At 44.2% G+C, this 25,550-nt stretch overlaps 1 pseudogene across 1 annotated transcript in view; it reads right to left on the bottom strand.

Annotated features, from left to right (window-relative positions):
• Positions 1-1,652: 1,652 nt before the first annotated feature.
• The window catches only part of LOC101721198 (uncharacterized), a 45,122-nt pseudogene continuing 21,224 nt past the window's right edge, over positions 1,653-25,550 (bottom strand). Inside the window, exons 1-6 of the transcript XR_015441995.1 lie at positions 15,264-25,550; positions 13,055-13,366; positions 10,985-11,292; positions 7,457-7,777; positions 3,256-3,582; positions 1,653-1,758 (exon numbers count right to left, since the gene is read on the bottom strand). The exon at positions 15,264-25,550 is cut by the window's right edge and continues 21,224 nt beyond it. The product of XR_015441995.1 is annotated as an uncharacterized LOC101721198 (transcript). The remainder of the gene's footprint in view (positions 1,759-3,255; positions 3,583-7,456; positions 7,778-10,984; positions 11,293-13,054; positions 13,367-15,263) is intronic.

Genomic DNA, 25,550 nt, shown 5'->3' with positions numbered 1-25,550 from the left:
GCCACCTGCTTTGCAAGCGCAAGGTCCTGAGTTCGATCCCTGGTACAAAAAAAAACAAACAGGAAACATCTTTGTGTAACAAAATTTCTCAAATGTTCCTAACACTGCAGCTTTGTGGACCACCCTAGAGGAACAAGAAGAAATCTTCCATATATGCCCAAGGAAACAAACATAAGAATGTTTAAGGCAGAATTATATTCACAAAAATATTAAATAAAGCTTCAATATCCATGGGAACAATTAATGAATTGTGGCATATTCTTATAATAGAAAACCATACAACAATGAAAATTAATGAAACAGAGCTATATCAACAAGAATAAATTCACAAGCTATATTAAGTATAAAAGAGTTCCAAAATGCTGTATACAAAATAATAGCATTTATAGAAAATAGAAAATATACAAAATAATACTATATATTGCTTAAGAGTTTATCTAAATATAATAAAAATATAAAGTTACACTTCAGAAGAATAAACACGAAATTCAGGACAAAAAGTTTAAAAGGGAATGATTAACATAATGGCAAATTGTTAGTATTTTGCAAGATTAGGATGGTAGGTCCAATGGTATTTTTATATTGATTTTTATACATTTCAGAATAGAAAAAATGCTTATTCAACATACCAGTAATTTGTAATTTTCTACGTGTTAAAGCCTGGATGAAAATGAAATTCCTCTGAAAATTAAGGATTGTTTGTGATTGGAGCAGAGCAGATGTCTATTTTTCCAATCAATTTCATTCTCCTCTGGATGGAAGCAGAGCCAATTTGAAGTTCAGTACATCATGGTCCAGACATTCCCGAGTCCATCTCTGACTCAGCCCAAAAGCCCTGAGGGAAGGAATATGAGAAAAGAATGGGGAGGAAGCACATCTGTAGTGGGGGTGGCAGAGAAAAGTTGAGGGTCTTAGGTCACCTACAGGTCTTTGAGGCTTCTGTCCGCCACTTTAGCCCTTGGAAGAGGGTGGAAATCAATGTACCACAGGGCATGCAGGCACTGTAGGGAAAACATCATTGGATCATTTGTTTGTTCATTCATGTCTTAATTCCACATACACTATATTTATTGTGTACCTAATACTGTATGTGGCAGGTATTCCACTTGGTCTGAGTTCATGGTACAGGTCAGAAATAAACCCATTCACTACATCCCAACATGCTCTATGGGTTCTGAACTCCCCCTCATACCCACATTCATCTTTGCTACCAGTCGGAACCTCCAAATCTTTTGTGTATGCTTTCTTAGTTCATTTTAGCAATACTGTCTTTATTCATTACAAATATATATCATATAAAAATTGAAATATATAACTGTATGGGGAGAACCCTTTGGAGTTTTTATCTTCACTTTCTTTCCACTCCCACATTGTAGGCTCCCACCTCCAGGGTCCCAAGGACATAACTTGAAAATTTTCCAACTCCAAGGTTGTACAGAAGGCATAGAGTTGAAAGCCACTGAAAATTCCAAGAGATATTTGGAGAAAGAAAATAAGAGTGTTCATAACCTACTGAGTCTGGCTTCACACTCATAATCATCATCATGGGCCCCCTGTGACTTTGTGACCTTGCCCTGAACTCCTGTTACCAGTCTATGACTATGACCTTGACCTCTCTCCCCAAGGACTAAGACCCACCCCAAACTCACCTGTCACAGGTTCCACCACTTATAGATGTAGGTGACTGTGAAACTCCCACAAGCAGTACCTTATGGACCAGGAGGAAGATCACAAAGATTAAGGCAGATGTCTCTTGACCTAAATGTCACAGAGCAGAAAGAGCCTATAAGGTTTTAAATTTCACACAGTAAATGTTGATTTGAATATCTGACATCCACCAGTCAATGTAGATGGCACTCATTGTACAAATAACTTCAGAGGTACAGAGCTGAACGCAATCACTGCCATGTCTCCAAGGGCTTGTGATCATTTAATGTAATCTCTGCTACAATCTCAGGGAGCTAGTATTGTTAGCAACATTTTATAGATGGATAAATGGAGTCTCTGAAAGTTAGGGACTCAGCGTCATAAGTTTCCAAAGCTATAATTACTGGAAACTGAATTTTAATATAATTTTATCTGAATTCAAATAATAGTAACAATAGTTACTGATAGTAACTGATGCTTAGACATACATGTAGACTATATGTAATGTGTACATATTAATTCATTTAATCCTTATACAGACACTATGAACAAGAACTTTCCTTAGGCTCTAGCTACCAATGAGAAACTGGATACAGGAAAGTCATTTATCTGAAAGAATTAAGTGGGAGAGCACGCTCTGTTGTCACAGCAGACATCATGCAGCCTCGGGTATAGCTGTTTAAGCAATGTACAGGCAAGTTTGCTTCCACACAATTCAGACTATTTTGAACAAGAGAGTCTTGCTGATGACCATCTCACATTCACTAGTAAGTTACTACCATTAAGCTGTACTCTCTCTAGTGCATTTTCAAAGAAGTTTGAGCTAGTAATGCATTCTTTACAGATATGAAGGAATCTTAGTACATGGTGAGAGATATGGGCCTAGATTCAATCTTCTGCATGTAGATAGCCAATTTTCACACAGAACCATTTGTTAAAGAAGCTATCTCTCCTCCAGTATATTCTTTTGGCCCCTTTGTCAAAGATCAAATAGCTTAATGCATCTGGGGTTGTTTCTGCATCCTCTATTCTATTCCATTGATTCACGTGTCTGTTTTTGTGCCAGTAACATGTTTTCATTATCACTGAATTTTTATAATATGACTTCAAATCTGAAATTGTGATGCCTCTTGCTTTGCTCTTGTTACCTAGGATTGCTTTTACTATTCTTGATCTCTTATATGGGAAACCCAAAATGTAAATCAAGAGCAAAATAAAAGAATTAATAGGAAACAGGGAGATAGGTCTTTTTCAAATGGGAAAGGTATCAAGAGATGGAAGGAGAGGGGAGGAAAAGGGGATTAAAAAAATGAGATGTGTTATGTACATGTACAAGATCCCCACAAAAAATGTAATCATTTTGTAATGTAAACATGTACATACTAATAAAAAACCTGAAAACAAATCAAAAAGGAAAAAAAATCTTTCCAAATGACCACATCTAAAGGAAGTTACTGACTAGAAACTAATCTGCTTACTCAAGGATTCACAGATACTCAATTTGAACAAAACCTCAGTGATCATCAAGCTCCTTCTCCCAGTGCTTCCTGAAATCCACTCAGGAGACAGAGATGACCCAGCTAGCTACAAGAAAAGAAGTAAACTTACCTGAGCTCCGAGTGGATTTGTGTATGGTGTGGGGTGCTGTGGGCATTATGAGGCTGGCCTGGATGGAAGGCTGTTTCTCTTGCTGCACCCTACAGGTGAACACCCGCTCAGGTCCTTGCACTGATGTGTTCAACAACTGTGAGCTCTCCTTGGTATAGGCGCCATCAGTATTCTTCTTGAACACAAGTTCCTCAGTTCCCTTGAGTGTGTGGCAGTCCTCCAGCCAGGTGAGGTGTACATTTTCTGGATAGAATCTTTGCATATGGCAAGTAATGGCCACCAAGCCAGAGGAGACTGGAGAATGGGACACTGTTGCTGCAGGGGGCACTGAAAAAGCCCAGAGAAAGCAGACAGTTACAATCTCTGCAGAGATTGTAACCTACTCAGAGGTAGGTTCAGAGCCTGTCATCAAGGAAGATTTAGGTATTGGTTAACAGAAGGAAATGCATGGTGAAATGTGAATGCATAAGGGAATTTATTTTGGATAGATGGTGGGTGGATAGGTAGATGGATGGATGGCTAGATGAGTGGAGAGTGGAAAGGTGGGAGAATTGAAAACATCCCAATCTTTCTTTTCCACTTTGGTGTTAAAGATGAAGCATACATTCTATCAGGAAGCTACAGATCAGTTGATTCATTCTATTACAAGATAATTCTATGATTTGAAGATTCATAGACACTAAGTTTTAAAGTCCAAGATACTCCTAGTTACTAGTATTTTACATAGGAAGAAACTTTAGTTTGAAGAGGAACTTGCCTAAATCACCAATGGCTTATGTCAGATTCCTTCACAGACAGAATTCTTTTACCATTATGCTACTTTGATAGCCAAACTATAAAGCTGTAAGCAATTATGATTCTAGGCTTCTGAAGTTAGGGTCAAATACTTCTATAAAAGTAAACATATCTTTAGCTACACAATAGAGTATACTGACAATGAGGAACACTAGGTGAATTTTGAAATCTTATTAAACAGGATACTCAGCCGGGGATTTAGCTCAGAGGTTCCGCCGCCTGCCTTGCAAGCAGGAGGATCCAAGTTCGATCCCCAGTACCAAAAAAAAAAAAAAAAAAAAAAGGATACTTTTCAGTAAATTTCATATGAACACACTGAGTGGTGCAGCTGTAGCACTAAATTAAGGGCTAGGTGATCTGAATTCTGGGCCCTGCACTAATACCACAGCCATCAAAACTTTGTCCAAGTCATTGTCCTTCTGTTTCTAAGACTTTAGATCTAGTTTAGAGATTTCAGGTCTTTGTCAAGTGTACAGAGAGTAAATCCTTATATAGCACTGTTTGAAGGAGCTAAGGGTATCTAACCCCAAAATATCCTTTCCTCCTCCTCAACCCTCCTAGACCTATAAAATGTTATACACGCTGCTGCTAGTGGGTTAGATAGCCAAGATAAGAGACCATCCCCTGAAGCTGACCACTGTGCTCAGTCTCTCCCTTCAGCATCCAGGCCCAACACAGGATTCTTGCTAAGCAAAGGGCAAGACCTGAGAAAGGAGGACCAGGACAGCAGAGGCCTGGTAACATAATGGTGCCACAGGGAACTGGTTAGGGTGCAGTGTCACCAAGCAAGTAATCTAATCTGGTGGCATGGTGTCCAGGGCTACATCAGGAGAACAGAGGCCTGTATACAGCAGCTGATAATGCTCCCAGGCACTGTGTGGCAGTGTTGGAGGCAGTGTGCATGTGTTTCCTTAATTAATCCTCACAAAACCAAATGAGGTGAATATAGAAAGTTACTTGGTATCAGGAGGAAAAAGAAAAGCAACACTTAGAAGAAACCCATACAAGTCAAGCACGGTGGTATATGCCTATAATCCCAGCATTCTGAGAAAGTGAGGCAAGAAGATTGCAATTTCAAGCTCAGTTTGGGCAACTTAGTGAGAACTTGTCTCAAAACAAAAAACAAACAGAGGACCAGGGATTTAGCTCAGTGGTTCCACCACCTGCCTCGAAAATTCAAGGACCCAAGTTCGATCCCTGGTACCAAAAAAGCAAAACAAAACAAGAAGAAAACAAAGAGGACTGGGGATGTAGCTCAGTGCATAGGTCCTGGGTTTAACCCCCAGTATGGAAGGAAAAAAAGAAAAACAAACCTATGCAAGATCAGGCTGCAATTTCATAGACATTGTCAAGAAAAGAACTAGCTAAAACTTCATTCTGAAAACTATTTAAATTATAAAAATAGTTTCATTTAATGTATATTTAATTATATATAGAATATAACTGTAACTATACATCAACTCAGGAGAAATAAGTGGTAGGAGCACAAAAAAAGCTGGCATGATTGTTAGTCAAAATTTAAACTATAGCACCAACAAATTCTTTATTTTAAATTCCCCATTCGCAAGCACCTTTGTTAAAAGGTTATTTTGAAATATTATTTAAAAGTATTTGAGTGTTCTATCAGTCTTCACAGGGCCCTCCTTTAATCAAAGTGTTTCCTTTTGAAGTACCCACAGTATCATTATCATCAGAGACTTTCCCTCCTTCTTCTATTTCTAAAACTTCAAAGCTTTGCTTGTGATCCCAGCAGTATCCCAGGATTATTTGCATTGACTTTTTAAAACACAATTTTTGCAAAAGCTCAATTTCACTGTGTCATCGATGTGAGTTCTATGTGCCCAGTTTGATCTGATGTTGCCAGGCTTCCTTCAAGGCCAGGCCAACCTCCCTCAGCAGGGGTTTCTGGGCTCCAACACATCCAGCAGCCAGCACCCTCAGGGCAGCAGTGCTAGGTGGTGCCACACCACAGAGTCCCACATCCAACTCCCAAAATGCCTCCCCACTTCTCTCCCTTGGAATTCTCTATGACCATGAAATGCCATCAACCAATGCAGGCATGTCCCAGCCTGTCCTCCTTCTTGGGACAACTCTGAGGCACAGTCTACACTGCTCTTCAAAGTATTCCCAGTTGCCCACCCAGCAACCCACATCAATAATTCATCCTTAATTGGCTGTTTTCCTAACTCTTCTGTGGCTCCCCACATCCTGATCCTCAGCATTACCTCCCAAACCCCAACTCTGAGTCCAGCTTCAGGCTCTGCTTCCATGAAAACCCAAACAAAGACACCCACAAGGACATTCCATGGCAGGAGACCCAACCTAAGCTATGTGCTGTGGTGAACAGGGAGCAGCTTGGAGTAGCAGCTCATTTGTGATTAATCATATTCTCTATGACTATTGCTTCTCTACACAACTGTCCTAGCACTGGGGAATCTTATCATAAATAGATGGATAAGGAGGATCCCTGCACTATCAGCTTCCTATTTGACAGCCCAATATAGTGCACCTGGGGAACTCACAGGAAACCCCACAGGAGCTACCAAAAGCAGAGTTGAGAGGCTGGATTCATGTCAAAATGTCTCTCACTCACCAGCTTTACAAACTTGGTTTGTACTCCAATTTCCTTTTGTAATCCACAAACAAGACAAGCAATATATGGCAGCTGTACACATTAAGCCAATTCCTTATGACTGTGCTTTACTGACTGTGTGCTGTGCCTGAGGCATTAATACCATCATTTTTCTTTATCCAAAACAATGTGTTTACTTCTGTGATAGTAACACACTGGTCCTTCTATTTTTGTGGATGGGAAAATGAAGAGGAAAATATTTTGCAAATGTTAAAATCCAATATGCTTTAAATATTTCATTTTACTCCTATGCAACCTTGGACCACCTACTTGACTTCTCAGGGTTTTAGAATTGTCAGAAACACTGAGATAATCACTAAGATTCTTTCTAGGCATGATACTTTATGACTTTACTCCTTTACAAATCTTCCAAACATTGGTCTTGTCCAGGAAAACCAAGAAAGCAAAACAAACAAGCAAACAAAAAAAATTAGATCCATATCCTGTAGAAGTAATAATCTAAAACCATCATAATCTCTAAAATTTAGAAGTTCACAAAGCCCTTCCTATAAATATTAAAATTTCCAGAAGATATTCTGTCTCCATTTTGCAAATGAAGGAGGTGATTTCTGAGAGTTAATGTGAATAATAAAAAACAACAACAAACACTTATGTGTGATCAGTATGGCATAGACACTGGGCTGAGTTCTTTACAGGTGTTAATTATTGAATCCTTGCACAGCCAAGTGAAACCATTTCTCAGTGAGAAAACTGACAGAGAAGTCCCCAGCCCAACTCTTCACTGATTCAGCCAAACAAAGAGAAAGCTCTTACCGAGGAGATACTGGCTCGGCTGATGTTTTTCTGGAAAAATCAGTAAGGACTTCTGCTTGACCTCACAGTGGACAAAGGAAAACACACTATCTTTGTTCAGTGGGACAGACACAGTGCTGGTGAAATTATAGATATCCCCACTATGAAGGACCTTGGTCTGGGGTTTGGGGAGTTTGTGGTTGTTTATGAGCCAGGTCACCGTAACACGACATATGTGTAATCTGGACAATGTGTATGTCAGTTGGATGCTTGTGCCTGGCTCAAAATGCTGCTGCAGGCCTTCCAAGTTGTCAGAGATCCCTTCTGATGAGGACATCGTTCCTGCAAGGAGAGACCCTGATGAGCCCATGCCACAGTTGCTTGAATCCCTATGTGAATGAGTCTTCAGCATTTCTGCTGCTCCCCTTTCACAAGGCTCAAATGTTCCCTGATGACAGGCACCAACTGAAGCTGCTGTCAGAGGCTGAATAGGGAGCCACAGGGGACCACGCAGTATGTAGGGAGTCCAGTATCACACAGGAAACACCCATATCACATCCTGCAGCAAACCTGGGGAACAGATCCCATTCCATAGATGAGGAAACTGATGCCCAGGTAGCCTGAGTATCTGTCCAGATCCAAAGCAGAGTCCGCGGCAGAGCCACAGGTTCTAAACCAGGCAGCCTGGTCCCAGGGTCCCTGCCCTGACCACCCCTAAGCCCTGTCCTTGGTCCTTAAAAGGGGAGACTCCACACTTTTCACAGGCAGGTCATGGGAAGAGGTTAGAGTACGGACTTTGGGGGCCCACTCAGCCCAACTTTGCATTCCCAAACCTCCCCTGGGTGAGTCTGAGCAACTTAACTAAACTTACAAACTCAATTCATTCCCTAAGGCTGGTTGTAACTCAAGTTGGTCAGTTGAAGGCTCAGACTGCTTTACACAGCCTTCAAAGTCTCTCTTCTATACAGGCAGATGTTAATGTCCTTAGAGAGACATTGGCCCAGGATTTCTCATTTAACCCCATGAAGAAAAGGATGTAATGTTCCTTCCAGAACTCTTTCAGGGTTAAATCTTTATCTGAGAACATCTGAAAGCATAAGCAGCTGGTATTTGGGTCATAACTCAAGACTCTGGTTTTAAGTTAAAACTAAAATTCCAGTCATAACCCAAGTTGTTCATATATTGGGCTGGTTGTAACTCGAGGCCCCACTGTATCTGTAAAATGGGGATGATCCTTAATTCTCAGAATTAATAAATGAAGTAAAGGAGCTGATGTAAAATATGTGATGCATGCTAATGACTCCACAAATGGCAACCATCAACACCATATACTCACATTGACCATGTGTGGAATTGTTCTTCATTCCATTTTTAATGTAAACAGAGAAAGAAAAGGCTCAGAGAGGGTTAAGGACTTGGCCAAGGGCTTCATGGAGAACAGAACTGATGATGGAACACAGGAATTCTGACCTCAAGCCAAGGATTTTTCTGCTACATCGTGGCTGCCACTGTTGGCTTTATACTGATAATGATCTTTAACTTTCTGGGTACTATGGAGATTGTAGTCAATCATTGCAGAGCCCTGACTATGTGCCCCACTGTCCAGACACCATGTAGGAGTCAGGGAAAGCAAACCTCAATGGGTCCCAGCAAGGTGTGAATAGTAATCATCACTGCACAAAGGAAGAGATGACTCAGAAAGAGAACTGTTTTGCCTGAGGTCACACAGATGGGCAGGGGCAGCCCTATAGTGTGACATTGATTGGTCCCTACAACTCCAAAATGTGACCATCTCCAAGTATAAGGGGCTGCCCCTGTTCCAAGGATGTGGGAGCTGTTTGTGGTGTAATAAAACCTCATACTAGGAGCTTTCAGGAAGCCCCATAGTCTAAGCACCAATTGTGGAAACTGAATAGTGGAAACAGATGTGACAGTTCAGGAGAAATGAATATCGGAAATAGAGTATTTAAGATGCAGATTTGAGAAGAGACTTGAGAGAACACTAAGGTTTGTATTCTCTGGCAGAATAGAAGACAAAATTATGGGAAAACACGCTGAATTTCTGAACAGACAGCTGCATCCTAAGCTATCCTAAAATGCTATCTAAGACCTCTGAGATCTTAGTCCCTATGTTACCTTCTAGTTGTCATAGGATCCAATCACATGGGTGCGGATGCCTGGTATAGAGTAAGTGCTCTATGACTGTTAGCCAACAGGAACAGGGCACAGGGTATGAGTATACAAGGGTTGGGGTGCTGATGAAAAGTCTTTTGGGTGGTTTGAAGAGGTTCCTCCTCAAAGATGTGCTAATGCCAATAGAAAGAGGCCTGAGTATTTGAAGAGGAGAAGGCTTCCCTCCCCCTGCTGCCCTGGGGCTCATAAAGCCACGTAGGTAGCAATAACATCAAAGTGATGCTTTCAGGGGCTCATTCTGCATCCTCAGGCCAGAAATACTGTATCCAGGTGAAGGAGAATAATAAGACAGAGATGGGAAAACTCATGAGTCAATACATTACTAATGCAACTTGCTTCCCATCAGAAAGGAACAGTTTGAAGTTTTTCATCCAGATCTGTACATCTCGCTGGGTGAAAGTTTTTCTGGTGGGCAGCAAAAAAAAAAAAAAAAAAGAGGGGAGAAGACAGAGAAATTTAAAGGTGAATGAGATCATTGCCCTGAGAATTCGTACAGGAAGCAGATAAAGACCAATTCTGTCCGGAGAAAGAGAGGGCAAGGTGGAAGCCTCCTGCTGTGAAGACCACATCTCTCCACCCAAGCTGTTCATTACACTACACAGACGCACAAGGTGGGTAGGAAACTCCCCTTTCCCAATTCGTGCATCTCTGGACAGCTGTTGGCAGGCCTGCTGGCTTTCCCCGGGCTCGCACAAGCCTGCCCAGTCATCATATCGCCCTTCACTGTGCACATGCACCCCTCAGCCCCTCCCGGCCAGTAGTAATTCATCCTTGCAAGCGAATCAGAGCTAGACCAGAAGAAAGCGACTCTAACCCATCTCAGTCTGAAAAGCCGGTGAGCAGCGCCCCCTGGTGAACGAAATTGTCTTAAGCTACAAAAGATGGGAAGAGGAAATTGAGGTTAGAAGGTGGAGGGGAAGGGGATGAAGAGTGGAAGCAGGAGGACAAGAAGGAAGAGAAAATAGAAGGGGACCTACACCCACCCTATATGAGGGGCTGCAGCCACCCTCTTTCTCAGCTAAGGCAGTTAAGGCTTCTGGCCTCTCTTTAAAGCTGACTTCCAGAAACTTCAACTGAACCAGCCTTAACAGCCTTCTTAAAAAGGATTGGTGCCCAGCTGTCCTTAAACTGTCTCCTAGTCAAGTGTTAAGAACTTTTCATATGAAGAGTGCATGGAATGGGGGGGAGGAGAGACAACCCCTTCCTGGTGGGGTGTGGTGGAGGCAGAGGGAGCACAGTTTGGGAGTGGGTGAGAGTTTTCTCATCATCTAGGGCATCCTGCCCTCCTCCACCTTCAGCCAGCACTACTTTCAGCCCCTGGCCCTTCCAGAGGGGCTAGGCCAGAGGTGCACCCACCTCTTCTCTTGTTAGAGGCCTGCACAGTGATGACTGCCTTGACTGGGACCTGGTCATCCTGGACCACCCAGCAGGCAAACTCACACCCGTCCACTGTGGCCTCCTCCAGCAGCAGGTGGTCAAGGGAGTACATCCCATCTGAATTGCTTGTGTTCTTGGGGAATTCCTCCAGGATCTTGTGCCCATTTTTCATCCAGATGAGCTTCAGGTAGGAAGGGTAGAAGTGCCTCACATGAAAGTGAGGTTCACTCTCTGTCGCTCGTGCTCATGGCTCTTGGAGGATTTGGTGATATTCAAGGAGGGGACGACTAGACAGAGGAACAGAAACTAAGCTGATGAAATTAGCCCCTGCCTGCCTGGCTTACCCTGAGTTTCCCCATCCCAAGGACCAGCCTCAAGATCTCTCACTCTTTCTATTCTCATTGTAAGGCAAACAGTGACTAGTATTAATATCTATTAAATATGGGTGGAGGTACATGAGTGTGTAGTATATTCTTTTCTGTATGTTTTAAATATTTTGTATGATGAAATATAATTGTAAGAATTATTAAAATATAATGTCCATGAGGACAGGTACTTAATTTTGCTCATTACTGTATCCATAGCAACTAGAACAGTACCTGCCACACAGTGGATATTCATTACTTATTGAATGAACAATCAATATTTAGAATTTAAAAGTAATAGTAGTGATATGCAGTGTGATTGAGAAATATGGTGAATGCTTAAATTTTTATTTTTTAAATAACTTTATTATCAAACACACACACATACAAAAATTAAAACCATTCAAAGAAGAACAATGCAAGGGAAAAAAAACCTACAATAATATTCAAATACAGTAGAACTCAACCAAAACAAGACTGAAAAGCACTTAAACATTTTTCCATATAACTTAAAAAAGCATCTCATGCACCAACAAGACACCAGAGGATGTGATTTGTTTCAGAAAGATCCCCAAAGCCAACACTGAACAAATAGTGGTCTGGAAAAAAACTCCAGTTAGCTAGCAGACTCCACATAAGCCAAACATCTCCCTAATTTAAATTTCGATACAGTCATATGACGCGCGATGGAAACACAATCTGAGAAATATGTTATTAGGCCATTTCATCCGTGTGTATCCTTAATTACTCTTTCAGTTTCTCACACTAGAGAAACTATTCAGTATTTACACATATGTGTCCTATTTATTTATACATTTTTAAATGTATTACAGTAAAAGATATATTTCCATTAGTGCCTCTCAAAATACTCCCCTCACTTCAAAAATACTTAGCCCATCATTCTTGCCACTTTCTAATGCAGTTCCTGAAGTCCTTTCATTTTGACTTTGAAGAAAGCCAGGAGTTGCATGGTGCCAGAACCAACGAATAAGGTGGATGAGGATACACCATAATGTTTTCACAAGCCTGCTTTTCCATTGAATGACACTGGGCAGTAGCATTCACTGTATTTTTTAAAATTACATCTCATAAAGACACAAAAGAAGACTTCCAGAACTGCTTCAGAAAGTAGCAAAAACAATGCAGTAAGTATGTTTGAAGCAAGGGGGAGTGTCTTGAGAGGGACTAACGGCAATGTGTCTTTTACTATAATAAATTTTCAATTTAAATATTCACTGTATTTTTATCACACCTTGTAGTAATTGAACAAAGAAAGTTAAAAGGGGAGACTGGGGCCAGATAATAGTAAGATCAGATACTCATGAGCAATTTGCTGTGAGGTAGGCATGGTTCTATGTGTTATATAAGGAATAATCCATTTGGTCTTCAGACAAAATCTACAAAGTAGGTCTTAGTTTTATTTCTATTTTACAAGGAAACAAAGGCACAAAATAGTTAAGAAATGTGCCCAAGATCAGACAACTTGTGAAGTGGCCCAGCTAGGACTAAAACCCAGACACACAGCTAGCCTCTGGAAGCTATGCTTTTTATCTTTTTATATGGGGTGAGAGGTAATTATATGGAATTTCAGGTCCCCACTTGTTAAATAAGGCTTTGGGCAAAAATCCCAAAAGCCAATGCTGCCAGGGTACCCACGCACAAGCACACTGCACAGCCCACTCACTGTAGAGCACTTGGGAGAGGTTCATGGTCATCCACAAGGGCTCATCAAGGTCCCTGTGAGTGACTTCACAGGTGATCTGAGACAAGATGTCTTCTCCAGTCAGTGTCACCCATGCCTTGCTGGTGATGGAGTAAGTGCCTTTGCTGTCAGCCACAAGGTACTGGGCTGAGGCTGGATGTTCAACACTGCTCTTAAACAAGGTGACTTTGAAGTCTTCAGAGCTGAAGGGGCCAGCAGTGCAGTTGAAAGGTTCTGATATTTCTGAGATTACCCTCTGAGATGGGCCCATCAGAGAAATAAAGGGTTGCCCAGCTGCAAAAGACCGTGACTGTAACCACACACTGAGAGTGGGGTGCGTCCAGGACTCAAACTGTAAGAGATACACATGGTATAAGGGCCCTGTGGACCTACTACCTGTCATGTGCTTGGTTCCAGCCTCAGGGAGTTCACAGAGAGACAACAACAAGTAAACAGCAGATATAGATTCGATCATACCTCGGGCTCAGTGTCCTTAGAAAACCCAAAGAACACAGAGATGCCAGAAAATCTCATTCTGGAAATGTGATCAGAGGAAGATATTTTAAGTTAAAAGTGGGAAAAGAATAGGAACTAGCTGTGGGAAAGGGCCCAGGAAGAACATTCTGGATGGCAGAAACGGCAGGTGAGAAGGGGCTCAGGTGGGAAGAGCTTAGAAGACCCAAGAAATCAAGAGGACTACAGGACTTGGGCATGGTGGGCACAAGAGACTTTAAATACAGGTGCATGGCAGTCTCATTTGCATTTTTAGAAGACTGTGGAGGCCAGCAAGGAGGGTGGTAGGAAGGGAGCAGGGAGCCTGTCAAAGAAGGTGAAGTGACAGTGACCTGGCCTGAGGTGGTAAGAAACAGAAAGACTTGAGATACATTTGGAAGATCTGGCCCATGAGATGGCAGTGGGCTGGATGGGGCATGAGGGGTAGAAGGAATTCTAGTCAATGATCCCCAGGTTTTTCTCCTGAGCATCTGGGTGTATGGTGGCTCTATTACTGAGATGAAGAGACATGAACAACAACCAAGTAGGGAAGGGAAGGGAATGGCCAAGAGTCACAATGTCCATTTTGGACATAAGTTTATAATGGCTTCAGTGTGAAGTGAACAAGGGTGGTTGGCTCTCCCAGTCAGGTTTTTCCTACCAACATCTCACAAGGCATCCCCTCTCCATTAACTCACTCCGTGATGTGGAGTTCTTGCCACCCCAGAAATCTTCATTCATCCTCATACGGCTAGGACTATGACAAAGTAATTCCTGCTCCTAAACTTGTCTGTGTCTCCTGGAGTCACCCCAGGAAAACTGCAGGGCAAGAGTTGTCCCTTCTCCTGAGGACAGCCCTTCAGACATGTACAGCGTGGTCCCTTCAAGCTTTTGCTGCACCTTGAATCTCTGCTTTGCACCAGGCTGTGAGCTGCGTGCTGGGAACACAGAGACAGGACCCTGGCTCTCAAGGAGCCTCTGTTCAGGCAGCAGGGGTAGAAGACAGACACAGCTACCAGCAATGACAACACAGGGCCACAAGTGGCAGAGGGCAGCTCAGAAGGCCATGGTCCTGTGTTCTCTTAGCCCACAGTTCTGGTGCCCAGGAATCGTGCTCCCTCCTTAACCCCTTACCTAGTCACAGCCTGCTGTGGTTTATAAAGCACTTTCAGGTATAGGTGCTCATTTTACCCACAGCCCACCTGTCTGGGGTCGGTACTGTTGTCCTCACTTACCTGAAGGGGAGACACACTCAGAAAGGCTTAGTGACTTGCTTAAGACTACGCAGCTGTCAGTGACAAAGGATGAGTGGGTTGGTCTGAACTTGGGGTCCAGGATGTATCACTTGGGGCATTGCTCTCTGCCTCTGTCCTTCCTGCCTGCACACACTCCCTGACTCAGGCCAGAATTGCCATCAGGGAAACCAGGGTCCTCTTTCACTGACCTCCCCCAGTGCCCTCCCCTGTGTCACATCTCCTCCTCTGACCCCTAAGCTCCCACCATCTCCCTTTACCCACAGGGTCCACAAGGAGGAAGAGAGGCAAAACACAACCTGGCGAGCAGGAAAGGTCTCAGCCATGGCCTCTAGGCCTTTTGCCCACCTGGAACACAGGGAGCTGCCCTCAGGGCTCTCCCACAGGCAATCCCTCAGGGCTCTCTGCCTGCTCTGAGGGTCTGGTGGGCAGGACACAGGACTCACCTGTGAGTCCCAGCAGGAGGGTGGCCAGGAGGGGGAGCAGGGCCTGCCCAGGTGTGGAAGACATGCTGAGAAGCCCACCGTGTCCCTGCTCTGAGCCCACAAACACCTGGGTAAAGCTCTGATGAACCTGGAAGCCACCATCTAGTCTTCTGCCAGCCTGGGGCTGCCTTATAGCTCCTGCTGCCCAGCCCCCAGCCAGGCCTGGATCAGAGCTGTGAACCAGAGTGAGAGAAGTGGTCACGGTGGAAAGAGGCTCCACCCAAACTCCTAACCCACAGTTAGGGAGGCAGCTGCTGCCTCTGGTGAGGCTGATGCTCATGAGCCAGATAAAGGAGGGGCTGAGCTCCACCTCAAGCTTCTAGCCACAGAGCTGGCCCTGAGGCAATGACCTTTGGGGTCCTTTCCCCCTGAGGTTCCTCCATGTTGAGAGAGTCTGCCCAGGGGGCAGCTTCTGGGAATAGAAAATGGATCAGTGGTAGTCCCAGTAAGGCTGGTGAACTGAACCTGGACAAATATGACCAAAGACAGAAGGTGGACCTTCTTTTCTCCCCATACCCTACAGTACCCTCAGTTCCAGGGACTGAACCCAGGGTCTTCATACTGAGCTTCATCCCCAGACCTTTTTTTAGTTTCTTTTATTTTGAGAGAAGGGGACACTAAATTGGTAAATTGCTCAAGATGGGCTCAAACTTGCAATCCTCCTGCCTCAGCCTCCAAGAGTACTGGGATTACAGGTGTGCACCACCACACCTGGCTACAGCGTGGGCCCTGAAACTCAATCCCAGGTCCTCCACTTAACAAGGATCACACAACGTGTGAGGGGCATAGGAGCATTTCCTGCTACTGAGGATTTTCTAATGGCTTCAAGCTAGGAAAAAATGAATTGAAATGCAGCTGCCTGTTTCTCTGACCTGCTGATGAAAATAACCTCTCCCCAGCCTCTCTCCACCCCTTATTCCATCTGGCTTTCTGATGGTTCATTTTGACATACAGACATTTAGACTGGTCTGCTTTGTTTCTTCCATGAAAAAACAATTAGCCACAAATTTGCTACTTTTTCCTTTGTTGTCCCCAGAGGTCAGCACAGTGCTGGGCACAGTAGAAACTGCATAATGATGAGGGACCCTTGGGTACATCCCCAGGACTGAAGATGAAACAGCCACACTAAGCCTCCCCACCCAACCCCCCAGAACCTGTGGTGTGCACATTCAGCTAATCTGGAGAAGTTTGAAAGGTTACCAGCCAGGGTAGGGTGGGAGGAGGATGTTATGGAGCTGCCCCTTTCTCCCAACCTGTGCTAAGGCCCAGCCAGGCAAGGATCTGCAAGAAGGTAACTCCTGGAGACGGGTGCCTGCTGGAGGAGTTCAGCTGCTCTTTCTCCATGTGGTAGACATAGACTTGTTGGTTTAGCTTCATGTTCCCCTGAGCAAGATAAAGGGGAACTGAAAAGAGAAGTGGCAGGAGAGCAGCCTGCACTTCCTCTATGCAAGTTAGCAAGGGGGAGAGGTCATTGGAGAGTCCCGCCAAGAGTATTTGAGTATTTTCCTTTTGAAATACTCACTACTCCTCCAGACAGCTATCTGTTTCTCTCTCTCTCTCCTCTCTCCCTCTCCCTCTCTCTCTCTTCCTCTCTCTCTCCCCCTCCGTCTCCCCCTCCTCTTGTCCTCCACCTTCAAATAAGTGGTCTTCTTTTACTTTAAAGAGAGAGGCGGGAGGGAGAAGGAGAGGGAGAGACAGAGAAAGAGAGACTACCATGGAGGACAGAGACCAAGCCTAGAACTTCTGGTCTGTGGCTACTCTGGAAGCAAAAAATGTGCATAGATTCCAAGACCAGAGCTGTAGAGCTACACCAGTTCCTGGGGGAGAGAGACTATACTGTGCGCATTCCACCACACAAGCACACATACATGTGCACATGCAAGGCCCCTGCGCCCTCTCACCTTCTCACCTGTGCCCCTGAGGCTGCAGCTTCTCCATTCCAGCCCCAGTGAACAAAGCGCTGCTGAGAAGAAGAGGTTCACACTTCTCCATCTCCCCTTCCAAAACTCACCACACCAGAGGACAGTGGGGATCTCCACAGGGAAGGAAGGAGGAACAAAAATCACCTCACCTAAACCCTCATCAGATTTCTCAGAAGGCATCCAGGGCAGAACTGGGCAAGTTGAGGGGAGAAAGTAGGTGCTAAACTGAAGATGATGTTGGTGTTTTACAGTGAACTGGGTAGGCCTGGGCCTTAAACAGGCCCTGACACAGAAAAGCTATTTCCTAAAGTTTGGTGAAATGATCCATTCATTGTCATCCATTTATTCAGCATTATGGAACACATCTCTGCAGGTGTTCAGAAATGGCCAGCAATATCTGAGGAACCAGAGAGGAGCAGGAAAGAGAAATCTGACAGAGTTGAATTGAAAGCAGTGTACAGAGAGATAAATAAAGCTACAGAAGGATAAATAAAGCCAGTGCAGGTAGGCACCTCTGCCAAGTTCAACTATTCAACCAAAAGGTTACTTGGCACAGAGCCAATTTACTTTACCTCCCCGAATCTCAGTTTCTGCATCTGTAGCGGGAGGCTGATGATGTCTACCTAGTCCTATTTGAATCTTATGCACATAGAATATGAACTCTTGTTCATAAACTAGGAGCTACTGTGTGAGTTTTCATCCTAATAAGTGTGCCCTTCTCCAAACCCCCCACATCTCCTCTCCCTGGTTAATTTGTCCTGTGTCCTGCACTTGGTTCAGCTCTGTCCTAGAAATATAGTGTGAGCCACATACAGAGTTTTAGATTTTCCAGAATCTACATTTAAAAGTTTAAAAAAAGATAGGTAAAATTAATATTCACTAATATTTAATCCAAAATTCAGTTGTATCATTTCAACATGCAAACAATAAAAATATTGTGATATTTTACATGCTTTTTTCTTTTTGATTTTTTGAGACAGGGTCTTGCTAGGCAGTTCAGGCTATCCTTGTACTCACTGTGTAGCCCAGGCCAGCCTCAAACTCACGGCAATCCTCCTGCCTCAGCCTCTTGAGTGCCATGATTACAGTCATGTGCCATTACAGGCAAGTGTCACCATATACATGCTTTTTTTTTTAAGTCTTCGAATTTCCTACCAAGTAAAAATGTTCTGCCAAAACAATAAAGTTTTGTTGCGCAAACAGCAACACAACTTTATACTGCTTTAGTTTTTAAATTTAAATTCATTAAAATCAAATAAAATACAAAATTCAGTTGCTCAGTGGCACTAACCACATTTCAAACACTCCGTAGCCACACATGGCTGCTAGCTAGCAGTTGAACATCCAGGTCTGGGGTAAAACTTCCTTCCTTAGGAAAGCCCATCCGGATGCTCCCATATATGGATTCTGGTACTTCTCTAACATAGCATTTATCATAGTTGTGTTAAAGTTTTAATTTGAAATTAGTTACATAAGGACTATTTCCCTTATTGGACTTTAGTCCTTGGAGGGCAAGGACCACATCCTTGTTCACTACTATGAATAAGTGTCAAGAGCAATAGCAGTGTTCAGTGAAAGTGTGTTGGGTGGACAATGAATCCATTGATAGATGGTTGTATACTCAAATGTTTGGCTGCATGGATGGATGGATGGATGGATGGACCTACAGATCCATGGATAGATGGATAGATAGATCCATGAATATATAAAATAAAAGGAGGATATGTGTTGGGGAATAAGGGAAAGAATGAAACCAGAGGTTTCCTGGAGAAAGTACGTTGCCTTCTGGGCTTATGCACCTGTTCTTCAGCTTCAATCATACCATCTGCAGAGAAGGAGGAGACACCATGGTTTGGCTGTAGGAGTTGAGAAGCTGTGGGTAGCCTGTCTTGTGAGACTAGGAGGCTCTAGGAGAAGTGGGGACATTGAAGTCCTCCCGTGGGTGGGCTGAGGGGAGCCAAAGTATCCACAGGGCTCCCCCAGGCTGAGCCATGGGTACAGTTTGATTTCCCCTTGGTGGAGTCAGGCAGTCTTCTTTCTGATTCCAGCACCAGTAGGAACTGTGTGGAGTTTCTTGCATTACCCAATGAGTTAACATCTGCTGGAGTTGCCTCAGGGGCACAGAAAACTGCTAACCCTGAGGGGTTGGAACAACTTGAAGACAAGACAAGCCTTGCTGGTGAAATAAGGAGAAACATACTGAGAGCAATTTGATAAAGTTAACAATTCAGCATAGTTGTCATCATGCCTTTCTAATCTAAAATATGCACCTGCATTCAGCAGAACACAATTGACTACAGAACACATTGACTTTGTTTCTCAATAAAACTGGGAGGTTAAGTCAGCTCAAGGCTTCATTTCAGTGAAGACCCCTGACTTCCTCACAAAGATATTCTCTGTCTCTCATGTCTTCATTCAGCTCTCCAGTCAGGGTTTGCTGGCCCAAACCTGGAAGAGCTGGATCTCACCCATCCTGTAAGTACAACTCCCAAAATCCTTCAGCATGTGTATGGGCCTCGGTCCTAGCCTCTGGGGCCCGGGGACCAGAGAATGACAGAAAGCCCCCTGATGGTCCCTAAAATCCAGCTCTTTGCTGCAAGCTCTTTGACCGTCAATCTATCTTCTTAGACAGGACTCAGGTCCAGCCTACACGAGCCACCCTTGGCACTCAGAGGCTCCTGCAAACAAAGCCATCTCTCCTCAAGATGGTGACCCAACCCCTTGATAGCAGGGACCCTTCCTTATCCACTTGCTCCATGACTGAGTCCTCAGTGCCTGGCACGGCACCATCATTAAATTATCAATTTACTCATTCCTGCAACGTTTTACAGAGAACCAGAGGTGCTGAGAAAGAGCAGTTTCCACCCTCTAGGGAGTTCCATTCTGGAGGAAAGGGTGGACAACAAGAAGTAAACAAGCAGTCTAAGTCCAGGTGGGTGAATTGGCATGAAGGAAAATAAAGAAGGCAGGGATAGCGAGCAACAAGGTATACTTTGAATAGGGTGGACAGGAAGTCCTCTCTGAGCAGAGAGACATGTGATCTGGGACCTCAATGAAGGGAGCAATGGGGAGTTCTTCAAGGAGAGTATTCCAGAGAGGGAAATGCAGTATGGAGGTCAGGTGGAAGGGGAATCTCTAAGCCATAGCACATTACTGTGGTGGAAGCAGACTAAGGGACAAGTGGTCACAGGGGAAACTTCAGGGCCCAATCCAGCAGGCTGTAGTGGGGAAGGAGGAGAAATGCCTTGGGTAGAGAGCAGGTCTAGACGGGATCCCATTCACAGACTAAAGGCTGGGACATGGTGGCCTGAAGGGGATTGTAAGAGGGGAAGGGAGAAAGCAAGAGGAAGAGGCCACTGCAGCTGTGGATGGCTTAACACAGGAGTCTGGGCTAGGGCAGACAGATAACGGGGAAGGAGAGACATTTGCAAGTTGGCAGTATATTGGCAATTTCAGGAGACACTGCATAGGGTAGGGCTGCCTCAGAAAGAAGAGACAAGGGGAAGGAAGGGACGGAGGGAAGGAAGAGAGTCCTGGTCTGGGTTCAGATCTGGCTCTGCCACCAGTGTGCTGAGTGGGCCATGTTTCTGGGCCCCAGCATCCAACACACTGGAGGGGGAGGGCGTAACCCCTAAGGACTTTCATTTCATATTCACAGACTTGGTTGCATTTCCTGAACTCTGGGTCCCAGCCCAGGCCCAGGCCTCCCCCACAACAATGTCTACTGAGCCTATTGGTGCCTGATCCCTGCAGCTGCTCAGGGACTTACACTCAGAGAGACTGGAGTCTGCCTTAGGCTCTGCCCTCCTCCTTGTAACACATGAGGATTCTGGAGCAAGAGCCCTGCTAATTATGTGCCAGGTACCTTTGGCTTTCTGCTGGAAGGTAAGACAGATCCACCCCAGAGGCAGGAGGCACCTTGGGGTGCTGAGGATCCTCACTGGACCCCTCTGATATATCTCCATCCCTGATGTCACCAGCACCACTGTCCTGCTTCTCCAGCTTGGTAATCCCAGAAAGGCAACCTCAACCTTCCTGCCTCCTGTTTCCTCTTGCTTTCAGAAGCTCAAAGAATCATGGATGTTGGATGCCATGATGGAGGGATGCTAATGTTGCCCAGGGTTTCCCAAGGTGTGACTCAAGGGTTGAAGTGCAGATCTCAGCCACTCCCAGACACAGAATCCCAGCCTAAAGTCTTCAGTTTAACAAAACAAAATAGAACAGCTTTCTAATTAAGACTTGAGAATGGCTGGTTTAAGGCAGTGAACCACTGGACTTAGCATAGTGACTTTGATCAGAGAAGCCAAGGAGAATGAAGAATGGTCACTCATCCCCAGGCTCCTTGTCCTTGTCCTTGAGGTCTCAACTCATGTCTCCCCAGGAAGTCTTCTCTGACCCCACCACATGAGGAGGCCCTTGAGCTCCCTCAGTTTCCTGACCTTGGCAGAACAACTATCACACCTTGTTATAATTGGCTGATGGCCCTTATTACTGCTTGACTGAATACTGCTCTTAATGGTAGATTCAGCATCTAGCACAAGGCCTGGTACAGAGGTGCTCAACAAATATTTGCTCATGAGTGAACAAAGAGTTTGGACTTAAAAGGTCAAGGATATTGTATAGTCCTACAAACTTATCTCAAGGTGAAGGCCAGTTACTGCTACATGCCCCACTTCTGAGAAGACCCTGTGGTAGGCTGCCATCAGAATTCCTATCCTCAGACTAATCCTCCCATGATATAAGGAAAGACTGGCTGGGGAAAATTCCAACTAAAACGTGAAAGACTGATATATGGTTTCAATGTGCCTACTTGTGATTTCTGAGGTAATATTTGTTAACCAACTGAGTACCTCACTAGGAAAATTCAAGTGGTTGAGGAAATAAGCAAAGGAGATTGGCTGTGGGAAAGAACCTCCTTTTGCTATTTCCCAAATACCAATAAACGTCTCTGCTCCAAGAGCTGAAAACTTCAGCCAGTAGCCATGCATTGGCCACAGTAGACCTGTCCCATGAGAGAAAACAAAAATAATCATTGGAGATGGTGGTGAAGATCAACACCTTCGCCCTGAGGAGTGGCATTGACAGTGGACTTTTAGGCTCTTTGTGCTTAGGGGCAGCATAGCATTAGAACAGGGGAAGAAGGAGGAGTTGCTCACCCAGCAGAGAGAGCAGGTGGCTAAATGGGGAAGTACAGGATGCTCACTTCGGCTTGATGGAAGGAAGGACTTTCTAGCAACCAGTACTGTCGAGCAATGAAACCTCTCACCATCTGAAGGGAACTTCCCTCCTCTAGGGGTATGCAGGTTCAGGAGTCAATTTAGGGATGCTGGGAATAGAGCCTTGCTGAAAAGTGGGGCCAGAGAGGCATTTTTCAAACCATAGGTCACAGTGCCTTTATGGGTCATGAAATCAACTCAGTGGACTTAGTACAGCATTTTTAAAAATGGAAAAGATAGAAGAGGACAGATCAGAAGGGAAGGGAAAGGAAGAGAAGAGAGAAGGGGAGGTGAGTGAAGGGGAGGAAAGAGAAGGGGAAAAGTATTGGAGTGTGCGTGCATGCATGCATGTGTGTATACAATCTGTCGCTAACTGTGGATGATAGTCAAGAAGACTGAAAGCCCAGGGAAGTTGGTCTCTAAGATCCTTCCAGCTTCACAGTTTTGTGACACAAGGTTCTTACATGTTATGTGTGACAGTATGACTATAGGATTCTAAGATTCATTTCTTTTTCATTCATTTATTCCGTATTGATTTAATACCTGTTCTAAACTATACTGAGTGCTAATGGCAAAGCGATACATCAGAATCAGTTCCTGCCCTCCAGTCAAGTGACACAGGCAAACATTTATACAGATCATTCTAACACACTATGGTGAACACTTTGGTCAGCAATGAGTCAAAATTCGGGCATATTTCACCCAACCCTATGAGGGAGATGGTTTTCTTAGTGCAAGTTCATAGATGAAAAAAATCAAGTCTCAAATGGTCACAAAAAGCATTAGTCAGGGCCACCCAGTGGAGCTATGGTTTGAATCCAAGGCCACCTGAGTACAGAGCCTGTATGTTTAACCACTGGGATCCCTGGCTGTGTGGAGGGCAGGGAAAGGGAGTGTAGGAAAACTGACTTGGGAAAGTGGGATGTATGGGCAGAAATAGGGAGGGCACTGCAACCAAGGGATCCTGGAGCTGTGTCTCCAAAGAAAAAGAGGTTGATGGCTTGACAAGGGACAAAAGTATTCACTTCCCCAAGAGATAGCCCAGAAGCCATGCCAAGTACAGCAAAGAGAGTGGGATTTATGGCAGTCAGGCCTGGTTTGAACTTTAGTCCCAGCTTCTACTACCTGAGTATCCCTGGAGAAGCAGCCTACCTCTCTGGGCCTCCATTTCTTCATGTATTAAGGAGATTGTCATGTAATTAGAGATTATGCCTGTGACACATCTGACATCAGTGCAATGCCTGGCAGATAATGAGTTTCATACTAATTTATGAGAGTTTCCTGAGTTTGAATTCCAGCTCTACCGCTGCCTAGCTGAGCAAATTGCTAACTTCTCTATGTTTTAGTTTCCCCAGTTTAAAAATGAGAATAATAATAGCATCTACCACAGAAGGTCATGAAAATAAAATAAATTAATCCATATGAAATGCTTAGAAGAGGATCAGGCACAAATCAGGTGGCTGATAGAGGTGGCTAGAGTTTAATATTTCCATGTGCTACATATTGTGCTGAGAATTTTAAGATTTTATTCATGAATTAGATTAACAAATGATTCCTGAGGGTTTTCAATGTTCTGGATAATATAAAAGTGCATCATGGAATCTCGAATAGTTTAGGACATAGCTGGAACCCTGGGTATGAGACAGAATTTGTGTTTGACAGAAAGTGTAGGAGAAGGAATAGGATTGAGGTGGGACATGAGATCAGTGGTGAGAAATGAGGCCAGAGATACAGAACAAGTCATATCAAGAAAATCATTTTACGTCTTGTCATCTTATAAGCAGAGGCAAGCCCAGAGAGAGCTTCAATTTGAGAATTTTTATTCATTGAATTTATGATTCCCAGTTGTAAAATTCTATGTTTCTATGTGCCAAAGTCTTTATGATTCTAAGATTATAGTCTTAGGATTTTGTGACTCTTAATATTTCTTACTTATTATAGCAGAGTGATATTAAAAGTGGTCATAATAGGGACTTCTGGTCTGAACTCTGATATGTAAAGGGTTTGGAAGTCATTACTCTAAAAAAAAACCAAGAAAACACTAGACAAGCTAAAAATTGATGACTTTTCTTAAACCCATCAGGAACTGAAGTTGCAGAACAAACTGCCCCCAAAACTCTGTGGCATAATGTGTACCCAGAGAGATGTGACTCCCAGGGTGTGCCCACTTAGAGCCTTGCTGTAAGTTGGCCAGAACTTATGGCCAGCAGTTCTGTTGAGTTCCTGAAGGGTAAGTTGGACTGAGAGTGACACCTCCTGGTGGATGCTACAGTCATGGGGAGGGGAGGAAAAGCCTCACACTTTTACAGGTTTTTCCTCCGAAAAACACCTAATACTCTAATGGCTGAGTCTGAGACATCATCTCCTGCTGCCCTGACAGGAAGAGGTCAAGGGAAGCAATGCTGAAGCCCTCTAGACCTTCCCCTCATCTTCAGAGGGCAGGATTTTTCCATGCCAATTCTGAAACTTTATCCCAGCTAAATGAGGGAAGACACCCCCTCCAGTTCTCTCCATACTTTCCAGTTCACCTAAAGGAAAAGAAATGGGGGAAGGAGGCAGTCTATGCCTGAAGAAGGAAAATAAACACTTTGGAAAGCCAATTTCAGAGGTAAAGGGCCCCCAAAAGACTGGGACTTGGGAGATTAGAGAGAGCTCTCCCTCCATCCCTCTTTGTACTGCATTCTTAACAGTTTTGCATCATCTCAGCATCCACTTAGAATACAGGTTCAACTTCCTCAGGCAAGAACCAGTGCTCAGCCACCCTGGACGCTTCCAGTTCTGCACTTCCTCCCAGTTCCTCAATGTGGTCGATCCAGATCTCTCTGCCTTATACAACCTCCTCCTGGTGTCCCTTCCACATTAGGACAGCCAGGTTCACCCTGCTTTACTGGCCCCACTGACCCTCACGCTCTGTGTGGACTGTGAGTTATGCCACAGTGATCACCTCTCACTCACATGTGACCTTCTGGAACTCATGCCTGCCTACTTTAAAGCCATCAATTGAAATTCCCCTTAGGAAGCCCATTTGGATAATGCCCTGGAAAGGCACTAGCCCATGTGTCCCCCTCTTTATCTTTATGTGCTCCCTGACCTCTATGTGTGTCGTGTAC

Source organism: Heterocephalus glaber, unplaced genomic scaffold (assembly GCF_053883595.1).
Source record: "Heterocephalus glaber isolate CG9 unplaced genomic scaffold, H.glaber_assembly_v1.0 deba00001532, whole genome shotgun sequence".
NCBI classification, from domain to species: domain Eukaryota; kingdom Metazoa; phylum Chordata; class Mammalia; order Rodentia; family Bathyergidae; genus Heterocephalus; species Heterocephalus glaber.
Note: the sequence above shows the minus strand (reverse complement) of the source record. Positions and strands in the feature narration are given on the sequence as shown.